At 33.5% G+C, this 18362-nt stretch overlaps 1 protein-coding gene across 2 annotated transcripts in view; it reads left to right on the top strand.

The window, feature by feature from the left end:
* Gfrl (Glial cell line-derived neurotrophic family receptor-like) overlaps positions 1–18362 on the top strand; it is a 264405-nt gene that overhangs the window by 160296 nt on the left and 85747 nt on the right. The gene's annotated exons all lie outside the window — the stretch shown is intronic.

Raw genomic sequence — 18362 nt, 5'->3', positions numbered from 1 at the left:
TGTAAAATGTTATGAAATATTAATTATGTGCCTTATCTTTTATTGGGTAAGAAAATAAACAATTAATTTAATTTTTAAGACCTTAAATTTGTATTTTAAAAAGATACGTAATTAGAAATGAATATTGGAAGTATTAATTTTAATTATTTATTTTTTATTTTAATTGTTTACTATTTCTTACAATATTTATATTTTTATAATTATTCTAATTTGGTATTACCTCAAGAATATATTAATATATTTTATTCGCAATTTAAAGAAATGTTTGATTTATAAATTCTGAATATATATATATATATATATATATATATATATATACATATTACAAGTTTTTAATTTCATTACTAGAATAAACTTTAATATCTGATTGAAACCTGAAAGCATCTCATCGAGGCTAAAGAGCTACGATACAAAATGAATTATCCATGTAGACATTCATTCCAATTTCTTCTCGCACTTTCAACGCAAAATCGTTTCTCCCGTAGTTTGTTTGTCCAATTCCCCTTTAGAATAACGTGAAAAAACATTTTCGTCGAGCATTTCAACTTGATATTTAATTTCATCGAATTTGTGTGCCAACTGCGCGCTGCTGATTAGTGCATTCATCGCTTCGGCCTGCTGAGGGACACCATTATGGCAAACCGGATGGCCGCTATGAGCTATGATGTAGTTCGTACTACTATCTGTCCTGATATCCAAAACTCGTTATTATGTGCTTTCGAACAATATCATTAACATCAATGCTGCCGGCAATCGATTGTTCATTCTCTTTTTCTCTCTTTCTCTGTTTTGCTTCAAAAATGGAGCGAAATTTTCAATATGTTGATTACGCAAAGCTGCTACTTTATCTCTTTAATATGCTATTGTGTAATCGTAAATAATAATATCGTTTATGGGAGCACGTATACTCATTTAATGATTTTTATATGAGATATATAATAGCCAATCGCTGTTTTGTTTCACGCACGATCCTTGTATCTAAAAAATATTATTCTTTTCAGACTTATGATTTATAAATTTGATATATGAAAATTATAACTGACAGTAAAATTATGAAATATAAATATATTTATTTCACTAAACACAATTAACTATATCACATCAATTGATAATATATTAATAATGAAGCAACGTATCAAATACAAAAAACATAAATAACATAAACATAAATCAATTTTTGTAAAATAATTATTGTTTTTTATTATCTTTTAAATTTTCTTGAAATTTTTAAAAATGTTAATAATGACTATGCAGTACGTAAAATTTATGAAGATTAAATTATGTGATTTTATCTTTTTATGAATTTAATCTTTTTATGAAGTATAATAATTAATATTCTTTTTAATAGTAAATTTGAATAAAGAGAGAAAGAGGAAAATGATTAATACTTTCTTCTGCTTGCTGAAATCACAAAATTATTTTATAAAATCTAAAATTTTTTTTTATACTGAGAAATTACATTGTGGTGACATCAAATATATCTAAGTGAAAAAAAGGACAGAGAGAAAGAAAGAGAGAAGAATTTAATTATCATTATAACTCATTCAATTTATAGAATTTTGTGGCAAGAATATGATTGCTGGTTTATTTAACTTGTAATTTGAAAAGATCAAAAGACCAATAGGTAGGGGGTAAAATAGGTATGTTTCAATAATTCTTATAATGTAGCACCAGGGACATAGAGAGATTATGTTTTTATACGATTATTGCACGCAATATCTGTACAATTATTGTAATTTCCATTATATTTATCGAATTATATTGCTTAATTAAATAAAGAAAAGTGTAGCGAAAGTGTAGCGTGGCATGAATAAAAATATTTTTAAAACACATTTTGTAATTACATCTACGAATATTATAATTGTGTTTATAAATTGTGATGAAATAATAAATTGCTTTTAGTTAAACTTACACACATTATAATATCTACAAATGCAATTTTATAGTTTATATTTAATTATATTAACTGCATTTTTTCATGATAATTGTTTTCCACTATATAATTCAAATTTGTAAAAAGTCGCCACATTAAAAGTCGCCAATTATATATCTTAATCTTACAACGCATTAAATTCTTATTCAAGTATCAAGTAAATTTTATCTTTACATAGAGATGAAAATTTAATTTCAAAACTTTTTAAATTAAAAATTGTGTGTAAGTAATCTTATGTACAGTAATTTTAATTAATTTTATTAACACAATAAAGAAAAAAATAAAATTTGAAATAAAATTAAAATAAAAATTTATAATTATAATAATTTTTTTATTATATTATTTTAGATAATTTTAAAAAATATATATAACGAGAACTATATAATTTTAATGTAAATCTGCTACTTTATATATTAATTACTAAATCAGTTATTTGCACTTTTATTCATATTATTAGATTAATATTGACTTTATTATTTTTGTTATATTTAAATAATAGTTTGTACATTAATTATGTTAATGTACCTCAATTTATTATAGCAAGATGTATATATTTACAAAAACTTATTAGATCGCGATATAAAATAAATATTATTTGTACTTATGATTACTTAAAGAATGTTCAACGTATTTCTTATTTATTTAACAATAATTTGATTTTGACTTTTTTTAAATTAGCTCCAGATTTTGTTTCAATACGAACGCGTATTCAGAATATTTCCATACATAAGAGTTTCACAAGATAAGTTTCCGGGAATGATACTGAAGGTATTTTAAAGATCGCAAGAAGGGAAGATAGAGGATTTGTGAGAAGAATTAGATGAATGAAGGAAAAAGGAAAAAAATGTGCTCGGAAATTTTATAATTTACTTGCAAATTTCTTAACTTCGGAAACTACCTTTAAATACTAATTGTATATTTACAACTAATAATTTTGTGCGAAAATCAGGAATATATATAAAACTAAGAAAAAATAAGAAGGAAAGTAAGAAATGGAAATCAATAAAGAATAATAATATTAGACGCTACAGAATTATTGAATCAGTAAAATTAAATTGACATTTGATGGATATTTTAAATTTTGATATGTTACGCACTTGAAAATTATTTATTTTAGGATGTATAATATTTATAATTCTTTATTTTTTATTATAGTTAAGAAAAGATATTCATGATAGATGTTGGATTATTTTTGATACTTTGTGTATAATTGTGTATAATTGTGTTCGTAGCGGCGATGCTGCATGGCATGTTGATTTAGGGATGATCGATGTATAGTTTCTATTTAGAAAAATTTCGATATTCAGCCCTACAGCAATTTCAGGAAATCAGCGCGAGAGGACGAGGCTCCGAAAGGCACCGACGTCGTCTTATTAAAATCAAGGAGAAACCCCGATATCGGATACGTCGTGTAGGATCGGTTATCGATTCTCAATTACGCCTTAATGGCGAAGTGCAGCGGCTGTATCGGTCACGTGTATCGGACCGCTAAGTTCTAGCTGGATCATCTTCCGAGCAGTAAATGGGCCACAGGGGGTGAGATAGTAGGGAACATATTCTATCGTGTACGGCTATTACACTGGGATGATGTTTCGTTTACATTTGGTGAATGTGACATTTTTGCTTTTTAAGCAAAATCTGCATCTTTGGCAGATTTGCTTATATTTTCATTTTTACTTTGTAATAATTATAAAAAAAAATTAACAACCTTATGATAATTATTTAGGTCAAAAAAATAATAAATCATTATATTTTAATGTGCACGATTTACATAAAAAAACAATTACATTTATATAATAATGTGTTTTTTAAATATACATCTAAATTTTTACGAAATCTATATATATATTTTCTTTATCAACAAGTTACATAGTTTTATAATATGCAAAGTTTTTTTAGGGCTGTTTCTACTCTTAATTTTAACAGTTACAATATATTATTTGCTTTCTTTTGAAAAGTTTTCGCTTTGAACTTAATTGCCTTTTCTTGAATATGATACTCGCTTTATCTTGTAATACACGGTTTCACCACGCTGCATCTCCATCTATGATCAAGCGAGAAGGAAACCGCTACGGATACGTCAGCTATTGCACGGTGCATCGAGCCAGAAGATTGCATTTTCGCGCGATCCAAATTCCAGCCGTAGAAGTAAGCACCCTCCTCAACCTCTCGCATCCCACCCAATTCAGCCTATCTCTTACGCCCACCTTCCGGATATCCTCGCCGAAAGTTTTCCAAGCAGTCGCTACTGGTGAGAAGAATGCCAGTGTGAGAAGGACACCGTTCTTCGATTTCGTGACAGAAAAAGAGATCGGCCTCCTTATACAGCGGGCCCCTTATCTCCCTTAATGAACCTCCTTTGGAGTCGATGACGCTCATGCGAATAATTCGTGCAATGTTATATACGAAACCGGAGCGCAACCCAGCACGTTAACGGGCATATTGGTGCGATTCGAGTTATGGAAGATGATGGCACTCACTCGCTTTCTCTCTCAATCCTTGACGTTTGTGACAATTGCAATCTCGATTTCCTTTTCTCCATATATATTTCCCTTTATATATCTTCTCTCCACGTATTCAACTTTTATCTTTAGGAATAAAATTCTTCTATCTATGATAGATTACGTTTTTGCATGTAATAAAATATCGATCGATTTCTTCACACATATTAATGCTCGAATCTTAAACTTGAGCATCTTCGTCTATTTAAGTCGCAATCTCTCCCGATTAGCGATGATTCTCGAATCGTTTGTTCCTTATTACGGTCGATGCAAGGTCATTGCAGTTGTGAAATTCCAGTTATGAAATACAATACCCGTTGTAAATCGATTTTGAAATCGCGTTAGCGTCTGTCGGACCCCGGTTATTCGCTATCCAGCATCTCGCGGGAGCCGTAATTTTCCGTTACTTATATACTCGTGCGTTGTAACGGAGCACATAGCCGGCACCTGGCTTCACGACGTCGTGTAATAAAGTCCCATTATTACCTCCGTTATTGTTCTTAACACGATTATGCTCGCTCGAGCGCGCACCGACTTCGGCTGGTGGTTCCAGCACCCAAGAAATACACTCCTGATTTTTCCGAAAGCTCCACCGCACTGCAAAAAAAAAAAAGAACAATGAATTGAAACCTTGCTACAACTTTTGTTATATCCGCCATCTAAATTTTCCTTTTACTTTATGATGCTATTAAAATTAAGTCACCGCTACGACTTGTGCTGCAGTTTTAGATAGCAAATTATGACTTTGAAGCTTCATTAAGCGCGTGTTATTTTCGACAAATTTTAATAAAATTAAACTGATTAATGCAACAATTTTAAAATAATATTGTTTAACGTTTTCTTCATAATTTTTTCAAAGTGTGAGAAAAATATATATAATTTAACATTGTGAAATGTATAATTCATGACAGAAAATTGACAGATATAGAGCAAGGAATTAGTGCAATCAAAGAAGTAAAAAAAAAATGTCAGATAAAATTATTCTTGTTAAAAGTATTTCTTTTTTTAAGATAAAAGTAAGATAAAATTGTTTTTAAAATTATATGAAAAAAGTTATTTTCTTTTATCTTTTATCATTTTTTATATTTTTTATAGATTTTATGTTACTTGTCAGAAATTATTAAAATTTGAATCAAAAGCTTTATTTGCTTTCGAAAGAAATACAACTTGCCAATCGATTCTCGGTCATTCGATATATACGCGTTTCTCTTTATCGCGGAGGTTTACTGGAAAATCCCACGGAATCGACGCGATGCAATATAAACTCTCAGCTTGGTGTGAGCTCGAAAACGAGAAACTCACGTTGCCGCCCACGGAAAGGAACAGCGTCCATGCGATGCGATTCCTTTGCCCAGCCATATTTCAATCCTGCGCGTCGGCGAGCGGAAAATTCGGCCCGCAGAAACCGAAGAAATGGCCGCGATGATTTGTTGCCGCGAGAAATCCTCTTGCCTTTTGTTAGTCGGTAAGCGTTGTAACGCAGGTAGATTAAACCTTCCTGTTTCGATACGAAATTTCCTCCTGATTCTTCTTTGTTTTATTAATCATTGTTTTGTATTTATACTCACGTGTCTGCTGAAGAACGCAAATTGAAATCAGAATCTTAAAATATAACGCAATCTAACAAATAGAATTTGAAAGGAAATTTGTTACCTGTTATGTCATAATTATTATTCTCTTTTTAATCAAGAGACACGTAATAATTCATGCCACGTAAAGGAAATGGCGGCGATCTATAAATGTGAGCCGTTGAAATAAACGACTTACATTTTCATGTCTCAGCGACTGCATCGATTGAGTGAAAAATTCTTACTATAAAAGAAATAATCTTTAAAGACATTTTAAATAAATCATGAATTATTAATAAAGATTTTTTTGCATACATAATATAACTCTTGGCGTACTTTCTTACTTTTTCTAAAAAGGTAAATTTTTTTACGTCGCAATAGCAATAAAATTATATAATTTTAATGAGTTAAGGGAGTCTAAATAGTATTAAGTTGCGCGCAATGATTTAATCTAATTTTTTAAATTTATTATTTCGAATTTGTTATTAGAATTTTATATGTAACAATTATATATAAAATGCTGATATTATTTTTATGAATTTGTTGATAATATTTGCAGATAATTGAACAGAAAAAGATTTTAATTATTTTATGAAAAATTATTTTAAATGAAAAACATATTGTATCAGATTATTTAAATAATCTCTATTTATATGAACGCAATTAATATCAAGTCGCAGAAAGTATTTTGCATAACTGAAATATAAAACTTTTCTTCTGTGAAAAAAACATAACATAAAATCCTTAATTACACTTTTTATATCTATGTTCAAAATGTAAGATTAAATAGATATATCTCTATGTTATGAAAAATTACAATTCCTAATATTAAATTTTAATGTAACTATTACAGAATTATTCGTATGAGAAAGTATTAATAGAAAGATTTACAAAGTATTAATAGAAAGATTATAATTTTTGTAAATTTATACTTCTTATGCTTTTCTATATTGTTTATGATTAAATAATACAGCTTTCAAACTTTTCTGTGAAATTTTTGTGAATATAAATCGTTATGTAGACGTAAAACGCCTTGTAACGACAAGATTAAGCTCATTATATTTGGCAGCATTATTATCCATGTTCTTCCGGCAGGGTTAATAATGTTGAAAAGTTAACGTTGCACAAGTCGCGCACTCAGCACGAACATTATTATGCCTCTCCTGTAGTAAGGGTAACATAAAAAGAGAAGATCGTTGCATACGGTGTGACATGAGGGAAAAGGAAAGGACGAAGTGACGAGATCAGGAGCAACTGTTTCTCTTCTTTGCGTTTCTCACCAACCAGCCGACAACAGCAGTACCACCACTACCACCACTAGGTACTACTACCACTACAATGTCGTCACCAACACCCTCACCGGTACCAAATACGACGAGTACCCAACCCTGCATTTACCCCTACGTCGTCGCCGAGGTAATTGCGTGTTTATCCGCTCGGCTTAATTACGTGTCCGCTTGTCCAGCTGCAGGTGGTAAATTCCGTCTGCCATTTTGCGGCGCAGCACAACGTCCCGCGGATATTTTTCTTCGTCGATGGCAACTTAACGGTGGTAATTTCGATGGAAACATGTTTATTGATGAATTATCGAATATGCCTTAACAAAGAGAGAGCTCTATATGTTCAGCAGTACATCTGGTTTTAATATCTTTACGGTAAAATTGATCTATATAAATAAATATCAATTTAACAGCATAGAACAATTAATATTTTTGCATCAATTTTATTAAGAATCTAAATAGTTGAGAAGATATTTAAATTATTTACAATAACAAGTATTTACAATAACAAAGCCTTGTTCTAAATGGAAACTTTCCTTTTAATTTACAAATATTTTTAATTCTCTTTATATTTTTTTTTACAAAATCTTTGTGATTAAAATGATTTAGTATTTTGCGCAAGATGATATTAATTGTTATCAACAGTTTATAAAACACAAACGCGATATGAACTCAAGAGGAAATAAAACATCACTCTGCAATTGACCAAGCGCCATATTTGCATACTGGCACATAATGCACCCACGCAAAAAGCCACGCAAAAAACCGCAAAAGGTTCTCTCGAGTCAACTGCTCTTGGTTTTTTTTCTGTTTTTCCGCGACAAAGAGAATGCACGCGACTGCACTTTACCGATTCGCGCGTAGCAGTACGCTTTTACGCGCGACGCAATTAGGACCGCGATTGAAAGTCGTCCCCGAGGCGGCCAACGCATTTTTCGAGAATGGCAAAAAAGAGTAGAGAACAGATATATGCAGCGTCAAAAAAAGGAAAAAAAAAAAAAGAAGAAAAACTGGAGCTCGTTCGCGCAAGAGAAAATTTCTCGGTGTGAGCTAATCGAGATACAGGATGATAACGAGTGTAGGACGAGTGCACGCGGTCCTTTCAGGGACGGAAGAAGACGCTCTCCCAAATTCGTTCATACAAGAACCTTTTTCCTCGTTCCTCCCTCGCAGTTCTCTCCTCTTTCCTTCCGTTTTCAGCGAGTCTTAAAGCGCTCGCCCCAATTTCTCGCTGAATACCGGGACGCGTGAAAGCGGCTGACCCACCTCGTCTTCTTCTTCTTTTTTTTTTCCGAACGACCTGCCTCGCGAGTGAAGCAAGCGGGCAAATTGACGCGAATTGGCTGGAATCTTTGCACAATATGGTCTGAAAATTGTTTCTTTTAAACTTTAATTGAATGAAATTGTACTTTCATTGCTATTGTTTTCTTCAAAGTATGCATTAATTTAATTCGACTTGAAATAATTATCGTATCGTATGATTCTCTTATTTAATTATACAAAGACATTTTGATTGCTTTTGCTTAGCCTACCTTTTTTTTATCATCGTATATCTTTTAGAAGTTAGTAAATAATAATCAACTACGTATAAAATAAGATATAAATAGTAAGATATTGTTTCAACTAAATAAGATTGTAATGACAAAATTTTGACAAATACATATTTATTAGATTTCTGTAATATGTATAATTCGCATCATTCGTTATAATATAAAATAGGATATAATTCGTGATAACATAATTCGTTATAATATAAAATAGAATTGGAAATAAACAGCAAAATCAAAAGTTAAATTAGCAAATTAATAATTAATAAAATTCTAATTTGCAAGACAGATACACAAGATATATATCTCAACTACGAAATGGCGCTAAGCGCATCTGTTTCTAGATGGATTACTTTTAAAAGACTGACGGTCGTTAAATCCGAACATCAGATTTTTTCTCGGTACGAGCGACAGGTGGAATAACAATTACGCAAGACGAGCTCATCAGATGGAGAATTTAGCCTCTTTAGGTCTCTCGGACGGACGGCAGATCTTTGTAATTGCGGCAATTATGTCCCGCCCGATCGAAGCTGCCGGTGCGAGAAGTCGATTTTCGCTAAGCGTACCGATCTGGCCAGTAAATTTCCACCGGATGTGTTCCGCCGTCCGTTTGTAATCTTCCGGCCTGAAATTAGTTTCCCGTCGGCCAGCGTTATCGACGTCCCGAAAAGGATTCTCCGGCAGGATCTCGGCCGCCTCGTGCAGCCGTTCTTCTAATTTCGGAGCTCTTCCAGGATTTCGCACGCTCTGACTTTTCTTTTCCTTTTACTGTCTCGCGAAGTAAGTTACAACTGGATGGAGATAGTAACGGCAGTCGCGAATATCATTAAAACCTTTCTAGAATCCTAAAGATGTCATACTATTAAATTAAAGAAACGTTCGCAAGGAAAATAAATATTCAATTAATTTAGCCATTTAAAAAAAAAATGGTATCAATTTATATTATTCAAAAATGATGACAAATTAATACATCATAAACGTAATTTTTACAATTGTTTTTTTTTTTATAAATATTTTTTAAGAGTAAATAGAAGTTTGCATATGTTATAAAATTTAATTAAATAAAATATCTTGCTATAAATAATTATAAATATTTAAATCGTATTTTTTAGTCTATAATTTATTATACGTTTTCTTAATTTTTAATAATAATCGGCCTCCCATATTTATATCTAGGTGCTAAGTATCGCCCGACATTTATTCATATCATTTTATTTTCATCCATTCTTTAATTATGACATAAGTTTTTGTATAAATTTATTTTCTATAACATTTAAAAATATGCAATAAGAAATTGACTTAAGGTAGCATAAAGTTTGACGTGTTGAAATATCACGTTGTCATGCGCCGGCTGGCCGGGAACCGGCATGTGAGTGTCCTTGTTGTCGTCATCGTCGCCGTAGTCGGGCTCGCCTTTGGAATTTCATGTGCAGCATCGCGCTGCCGAAAAGGCCAGACAGTTATCGGACGATAACTCGTGGAGCGTCGCGGGGCGATAATAACCGTAGAAGGCAAGAGGCGCCGTTTAAATGGCGGCATGGTCGGACATAAATCTTGGGAAAAACACGCGTGGCAAAATTGCCACGGGCCAACGCCCCGGAAAATATGTCATCCCTCCACCTCCATGTCCCCTTCGACCTCTTTTCCTTTTCTTCCCTCTCTCGCTCGGTGCATCCGCTTTACCTTGCACTTGCACAACACTCGTCCTTCACGTCGAGCTTTGTTCCTTTTGCAGTCTTATGTATTCTTCGAAACTGCCAGGACTGCCGTCATTTACCGTTCTTGCGAGCCGTTGACTTACCACACGAATGACATCATTGCCTTTTATGAGACTTTTTATGTGCCAATCTACCTCTGGTTAAAACATCAGTCGAAATCGAGAACGAGAAAAGTGAACTTCTTATGCTAAGTACGTTGATCGAAAGAATTTTATCGCTCACCTTAGAAGAATACCAAGTCCCTTTCCTTTGAATGCACGAACTTTATATCCTTTTGAAAATTTATTTGTGCATTTGTAGATTCTCGTTAGGACTCTCTGTGCAATTTCAGTTTAGTGTCTTTTATAAAATAATAAATTTTGAAATACGAGTTTACTGTAAAATATGCACTGCTCGAAAAAATTTTGTTGTCTGCGCTTGTTAAAATATATTTGCTAGTTTTTTAGAAATTTTATTTCTATGTATTTTCATCAAAACTCATACATCTCCCAGTCCGAAATTAATGGAAGATATATGTTGTTTTACATCTATTCTTGAAATAACATATGATTTTAGTATGGAGAATTTTATATTCTTCTAAAATTTAATTTTAGAATTTATACATTCATATAATAAGAGTAATAATATTTCTTAATAGAGAGAATTTCTCTCTCTCTCTCTCTCTCTCTCTCTCTCTCTCTCTTCCCCATTCTTCCTATCTCGCAGATAACAACTTGAAGGATGAAGCGATTTAAAATTTCAGCAGTCCAGTGCAGCGCTTTGTACGCGTTTTTGGAACAATCGTTTCCATTTTACGCCCGAAGGGCCTTCACATGTAAGCCAACTTGCTATTTCTCTTTTGGGATATTTTACGCGCGTATGATCGCGGAAGATAAAATCGTCAGAGAATTTTCTAACTGTTGCGTTATGGTCATGCTGCAGATTAACTGTATTCAATTATTACTAATTCAAAAGTTATCTCTCTGTTGAATTTTTATATTAATCTGGCTACAACAACTTATTAATGTACACGTTATTTTCATTAAACATTAATTTTAATTAAAAAAATATTAATATTTTTGTATTAATATTTTATTAAAAAAATATCATAGGTAAATTTTCATCTAAATATCTGAAAAAAAAGAATCGGAGAACGCCGATATCTGATTCTAAAGTGCGGAACTCGAGTTATAAAGAGGTATCATTGATGTAAATCGTTCATCCAACTTGGAATTTCCGTTGTAATATCGATCACTCGTAAAATAATCCGATAAGAAAGTTTGTTGGCATTCGGTGGGCAATTTGAAATTCGAAAACTCGATAAATCGTCGTCCTATTCCCTCGTCTCCAATCCTTCTCTTTCTCTCGATGCAGTCTCTCGGCCGATGCATGCCGGCATATGGAGGAAAGGTACTGCAATGCAGTCGCTCGCCGAGCCGTGAGCATGTATTCAGTTATAGAGAGCCAGACACGAGAGTCAGACTTAACAGGAGAACGAGCACGGCACAAGACGGCCCACACAATGGCGTAGCGGAAACGAAATTGGGAGTAACTGATTGAACGAACTAATTCTTTTCACTTTTGACATTTCCATAGTTGGGAGAATTAATTGAAAATTATAATCTTTTAATTCGAATTAATTCGAATTAATTTGATAATTTGACAAATACCCATTTGCAAAATACGCATCCCCCACTATTTGAATTCCTGAAAGATAAAAGTACATCTGCTTATCCCTTTCGTTCGCCAAATCTAATTGTTTTTGGATTTTGTTTCCTATCAAATATTCATGTATATTATTTTTATTAAAATGTATAATTTTTAAATGTTTTACATAAAACTTAGAACACATATAACTTTGTGAAAATGTCATGTTGGTTTAAATTTACGCACTACTACAGCTTACCAAAGTCGACTGTTTTTAAAGCCTTTAAGCCTATTTCTAGAAGAAAGTACGAAAACTCTTGGAAACTCGGAAAGAGGCACCTTTGAGGCACAGATTCGAAATGATTCGTGATGATCCTCGATGCCAACCCGCGGGCTATGACTCCCTCGCGATAAGACATGACTTAAATCTACAATCCCTCAAGTCACACTCCTTATAATCTCCAGCGACATCAGAGCGCACGTATGCACTTGGATATGCATAGCGCAAACGTAAAGTCGTGTCCAAAATGCGCAGGGTCCACGAAAATCGGAAATTAATATCACTGCTTTGGGTTGACATAACAGTGATGTCGTTTTCATTTTGAACGTTTCAGGACAACATGTTTTTTCGAGAAACTACAAAGAAGTGCATTCTATCATCCAATTCTATCAAGCTTTTGTAAATAACAATAATTTAAATAAAAAAAATTAATTCTTAATTATTTGCTACTTTTCAAAAGTAAAATTATTTAAATTCCTAACTCTAATTTAATAATTCTTAGCTCTAAAATTAGCACGTTATTTAATATATCTTCTTCTATTTTAATATTACAATCTATTAGCATTTTGCAATTTTTCTTGACGCGCCATTCTTCTCTGTATATCAATCATATGATTTCGTTTGATTGAAAAGATTATCGCCAAAAGAAAATTATAAAATTCTGAGGAAATATCAGTAACGTATCTACAATTTGTAACGTAGGTATTAAATATAATTGTAGTTATATCAACGGATTATTATAATTCTATCGGAGTATGCGCACACAGTGCAATATCGTGCTCGAAAGTCCATTGTCGAAAATCGTCATTCACTGCGGATGAGAAGGGCGAGCCGAAATGGGGCGCGAGGGAGCGCATAAACGGCAGGATTCGACGGTGCACGTAGGCCGCGGATACGTGCACTATCGGGATCCTGCAGTGCAGCTGCTCGACGAAGGGTCGCTTGTGCGGTAACGTAGGTGGCCGACGTAGATAACTCGGGGCGACCGGTAATGCGCGCCTGCACACACACACACACACACACACACACACACGCACACGCACACACACACACGCACACACACATACATACACGGTTAGGGCTAAGGGCCCGCCAATAGAGGCCGACGACAATCGCCCTCTCTGCGACCCCCAACGGCTGCCAGATATCGCCGTCGTATAATATCGCTCACCCCCCTCGCTCCCACGGCACGCCGAACGCCGAATGGCGATGGAATGGCAGAATGGCATAACGCAGAAATGAACTTGCCAAATGCGAAGCTGCTCGGTTACAATTAATCACGTTGCTTGTAACGCATCAATCCTCCGAAGCAGATGTGCTCGATAATTGGCTATTAATTCCTCTCTTGCATTTAACCTTATGTTACTATATTCCAACGTTGGATCTCTTTTGGGATAAATTTTCAATGAGCTTAAATTTATGTGCAGGATATTTCATTTTGATGATTTAAATTTGAATCGGTCAATCCAGAAAATTAAAGCCGATTAAGAAATTCATGTTTTCTATTTTAGAGTTTGTTAAGATCTTGGAGAAAGAGAAATAAACGAAGACATCTTATTTTTTGCTTGTCCTCAATTTTACTTTAATAAAATTTTACTTTAATAAAATTTTTAATCTACATGAATTTAAAAAATGTTAAAAATATTAAAATTTACGTCTGTAATAATGATGTCACTATTATAAGAAAGAAACGTGATTGTATTAAATCATTATTAATATACAATACACAAATTATGCAATGGTTATGCATGGAATCAGATTGCTCGTTTTATACACAATATGGCGTTCTCGTGACTTTGCATTTGACATCGTTCGAATTAACGGCTTGCAACTCGCGATATATGCATATATCCTCGTGGACAGCCTGGCTATTAGTTTCTGATTTACAATCGTAAATTAACAATTTTTTCTATCATCTCTTGATCAATTAAATACATGTAGATAAATATAATTAAAAATTTTTATATGCAAATGATTTGTTAAAACAATTAGATATAAATTTTATCTTATCACAATTACTATAAAAATTTTATTTTGGGGATGGAAAAATTATATATTTACGATTTACGAATTCTGTTTATTATATAACCAACAGGTTGAAGAAACTCGCAGGTTCTGACATACATTCACATTAATAAAACATACCTTCATTACTAGGATGTTTGTTCGGTACATGCTTGAAAATAGCAGCAGTATAGCACGCGTAAGAACACGCCTAACATTACACGCTGTGTAAACTGCGTGCCGCGATAATTTTGCCTACAGGCCGTATAATTTGCTTTATGCGCAATATCGTCATGACTTCGCGCTTGATGGCGTTCACACGGTAATAATCAGCGGCGCGCACTCATGCCACCCTTCTCTCTCTCTCTTTGATGCAGTTTACCCCTCGGTTAATGCCCGAGTTTCTTGCAATGCTTTTGCATGATGTCGTAACTTTAATATGATAACTCAAAAGTGCGAATACGCACTTTAAAAAAGAGAAATACGACTTTACGAGTTAGACACGACTTTACGAGTTAGACTCTTCGAGTCTGACAATAAGAATAGTGATCCCCATTTCTGTTTTCATAACATGCACCAGAAAGAAAAAAAGATAAATATATATTTAGCTCGAAAGAATTTTTATAACAAAAATTTTGAGAAAGGATTAAATTTACAAAATTTTAAATAACTATTTTTCAATTAAATTATTAATTGTTATACGCTATAGAGAAACTTAAATAATTTAACGTGCAATACTATAGGTAATTAATTTTTTTATACGATACATTATTTAATTACGTTATAAAAAGTTAATTATCTATAATAAATGCTAATATGTTAAATTGAATATTTAATTATTATAACCTTATTGGCGCAATGTTTAATTTAATTATTTAAATCAAGTTCTAGCTAATAACTATTAATTTCAAAAGTTTCAAATTAAATCTAAATTTAATTATTGAATAATTTAAATAATGTAAGATACAAAGAGAGAGAGAGAGAGAGAGAGAGAGAGAGAGAGAGAGAGAGAGAGAGAGCGATTCCAAATCTGTTGTTTAACTTATAATTCCATACTTATATTATGCAAACAGCGATAAAATAAACCGCGAATATAAATATTAATCTCGCAAAGTCTCACACAACTGCTTAACCACAAAACCGTACGCATATAATTCTCAATTTTGTGAATATGTTTGCGGCTTTCCTCTCTCCACATTCTCGGAAAGTCACAACCCCCATGGAATTTACACCCCCGAGCGGCTTACCGATTCCAGAATCGACCGTCGACGAGACTTCCGTTGCTCGCGAAAATAGTGAAAAATGGCCGTGGCACAATGGCATTCCCGCAGAATAAGGGCTCTGGCAATTCGGTTTGCATTATGGCGAGCATCAATCGTGCCGACCTCGCGCGAGATGAATGTTTAGCACCGCGCCGGGCATCTTCGTCTTCGGGTTGAACTCTAAACCGAGATGTAAAGAAAACGGGGTTAGAAGAAATTTAAACCTGCTACTAAAACCGGAACGTGATATATAGATCATTTCATATTTTATTGAGATGCATTTTAATCTTTGTATTTTTAACTATGTTAAATTGTTTTTTTTTTTTTTTTTTTTAATATCTGACATAAATAATTTCTTATGCTTTCAGATAAATACAATATAATACATCGCGAAATATCTTACAATAACTTTATTAACTTTTTATGAATCATAACGCTTTATTTCATATTTATCACATGTGAATAATTTGAAACGTTACATATCGCTTTTAGCGTATTACTTGAAAGAATTATAAATTAAAATATCAAGAGATACTTGTAATATCTCTCGCATCAAATGTACACGAGGATAATTATAAATAATATTATAAGGTAAAATTAAACACAAAAATACAAAATATTTATATATTTTTTTTTATAGAAATAATTTCGTTATGAATCAGTCTATCTTTATATTTATCAATATTCATGCAACATTACTCCAGATAACACAAGTTCACAATCGGAACATGAAGCATTTAAAAAACGTTTTAAAGATTTTATGTCTCAATTTTATACTTTACATATCTGGAGCGATTTTAACATTTCCATTTAATTCTCCTCTTTATCATCAGCAATTTGCATTGCTTACTTTGCTTTTAATTGAAACAGCTCTGTTGTTCAATCAAAGGAAAAAAAGGATTAATATGATTTTTCAAAATATTTGCATTTGACATTCCGTCCATTTAAATTCCCACGGTGTACTCTCTCATCGATCCTCTGCAGGATCTCATCCAGGTGTCTGTAGTACATGTAGTTATGCTGCAACCAAAAGCAAACTCTCTCACGCTGCGAAGTGGAGTAGGTCGGTATTTTCGGGGTGGAGTTGCGCGAGAGCCTTTAGACCATTCTTGCTCGTTGAATGGCGTATGCATCTCAAGGCCGCGTAAATCTCAACGCTGCAAGACGCAGGATGCACGTGTACGTGGCCGCGCGTTTACGAATCAATAAGGAAGTAGGCATACCCGTACCCGTGTACAGGCGCGTGCACACGCGAGCATACACACACACACACACACACACACACACACGCGCGCGCGCGCGCGCGCACACGCAAGTTCTCCCGCATTCTTAAGCACTTATTTATGTCACGAGTACTCGCGTGCATCCCGTATCGGCTTTTCTATTTTCGACATCTCCCTCGTGCGCGCAATCCCCCGATCGAATGTCAAGGTCAACATGGGGGTAATTATCCTGTCGAGTTAACGGTCGACAGGACACGTGATTGCATTCCATTCTTATCTATGAATCGCGCGATAGAACACGTGTCGCCACGCTTCTGCCGAAGCGTCGCAGGTGAAGGCCGATGAAGGGAAATCGCGATCTGGAAATGCGATATTTGAGCGAAATAAAGGGATGGTCAGTTGAATCAATTTACTACACGTCGTGTGCGCGTTGGTATGATAGGCGGCAAAATGATTGACATTTACTACTTATAATTGGTAGATAATTTAGGGGTTCGGTCCTATTAATATTGATCATTAATAAAGATATAAAGGATGGCTACAAAGTGAAGAGCATCTAAATCATTCCAGCGAGTAAGTTTTCGTGAAAATTTTTGCTCCGTTCCTGAAAAAATCCGTGATATGAAAGGATAATACGGTGAATCTGAAGCAGTCTAACGCAGATTACATGGATATTTATTGCGATGGAACTCCCTAAGCGTATTGAGAATACTTCAAAAAGTTTTATCTTCAGAAACTGTGTAAGGGGATTATAAGTATGTATGCCTTCAACTAAGGCAGATTTTGGTGTCCAATGAGGATGCAGATACATTGAGAGTTTAATCCATACTTTTTAATACACTGGGGTTGTGTCGTATGTACACATACACGATAAGATTTGTTCTTTTTAGTTACAAAATTTTCGTGTTTTTTTTCTTGTTACTTTAACTTTAACTTTAACAGAAAAAACATTTGAATTATTTTTTTTATGTATACCTTTTAAATTGATCGTTCTTTGTTTCCTGAAAATATCACGCGCCACTTTTTTGTTATTTTGTATGAAATATTCCTTTTGCAACCGCATTACCGCGTTTATTGGCAAAACACTTCAAAGTTTCTACAAAACTAGGTCACTGATTAAACGTTATCGCTATAAATCATGCGCAAGTTTAGCATAATACGTGTAAACTTTATCTACACACACACACACACACACACACACACACACACACACACACACACACACACACACACACACACTCTATTTGGAATATTCTATTTTGTATTGCATAGATCAAACATCAATGGTCGATCGCATGCGCGGAGTTGCAAATCTGCTTATCAGTCTCATCGAGAATTTCCTATGTACCGCAATGCTGCATCATAAACAATAATTAGTAAGATAAAAAAAGAAATGCATACCGCTACGATACATATAATA

Source organism: Pogonomyrmex barbatus, unplaced genomic scaffold (assembly GCF_055798465.1).
Source record: "Pogonomyrmex barbatus isolate J1 unplaced genomic scaffold, ASM5579846v1 scaffold16, whole genome shotgun sequence".
Lineage (NCBI taxonomy): Eukaryota > Metazoa > Arthropoda > Insecta > Hymenoptera > Formicidae > Pogonomyrmex > Pogonomyrmex barbatus.
Note: the sequence above shows the minus strand (reverse complement) of the source record. Positions and strands in the feature narration are given on the sequence as shown.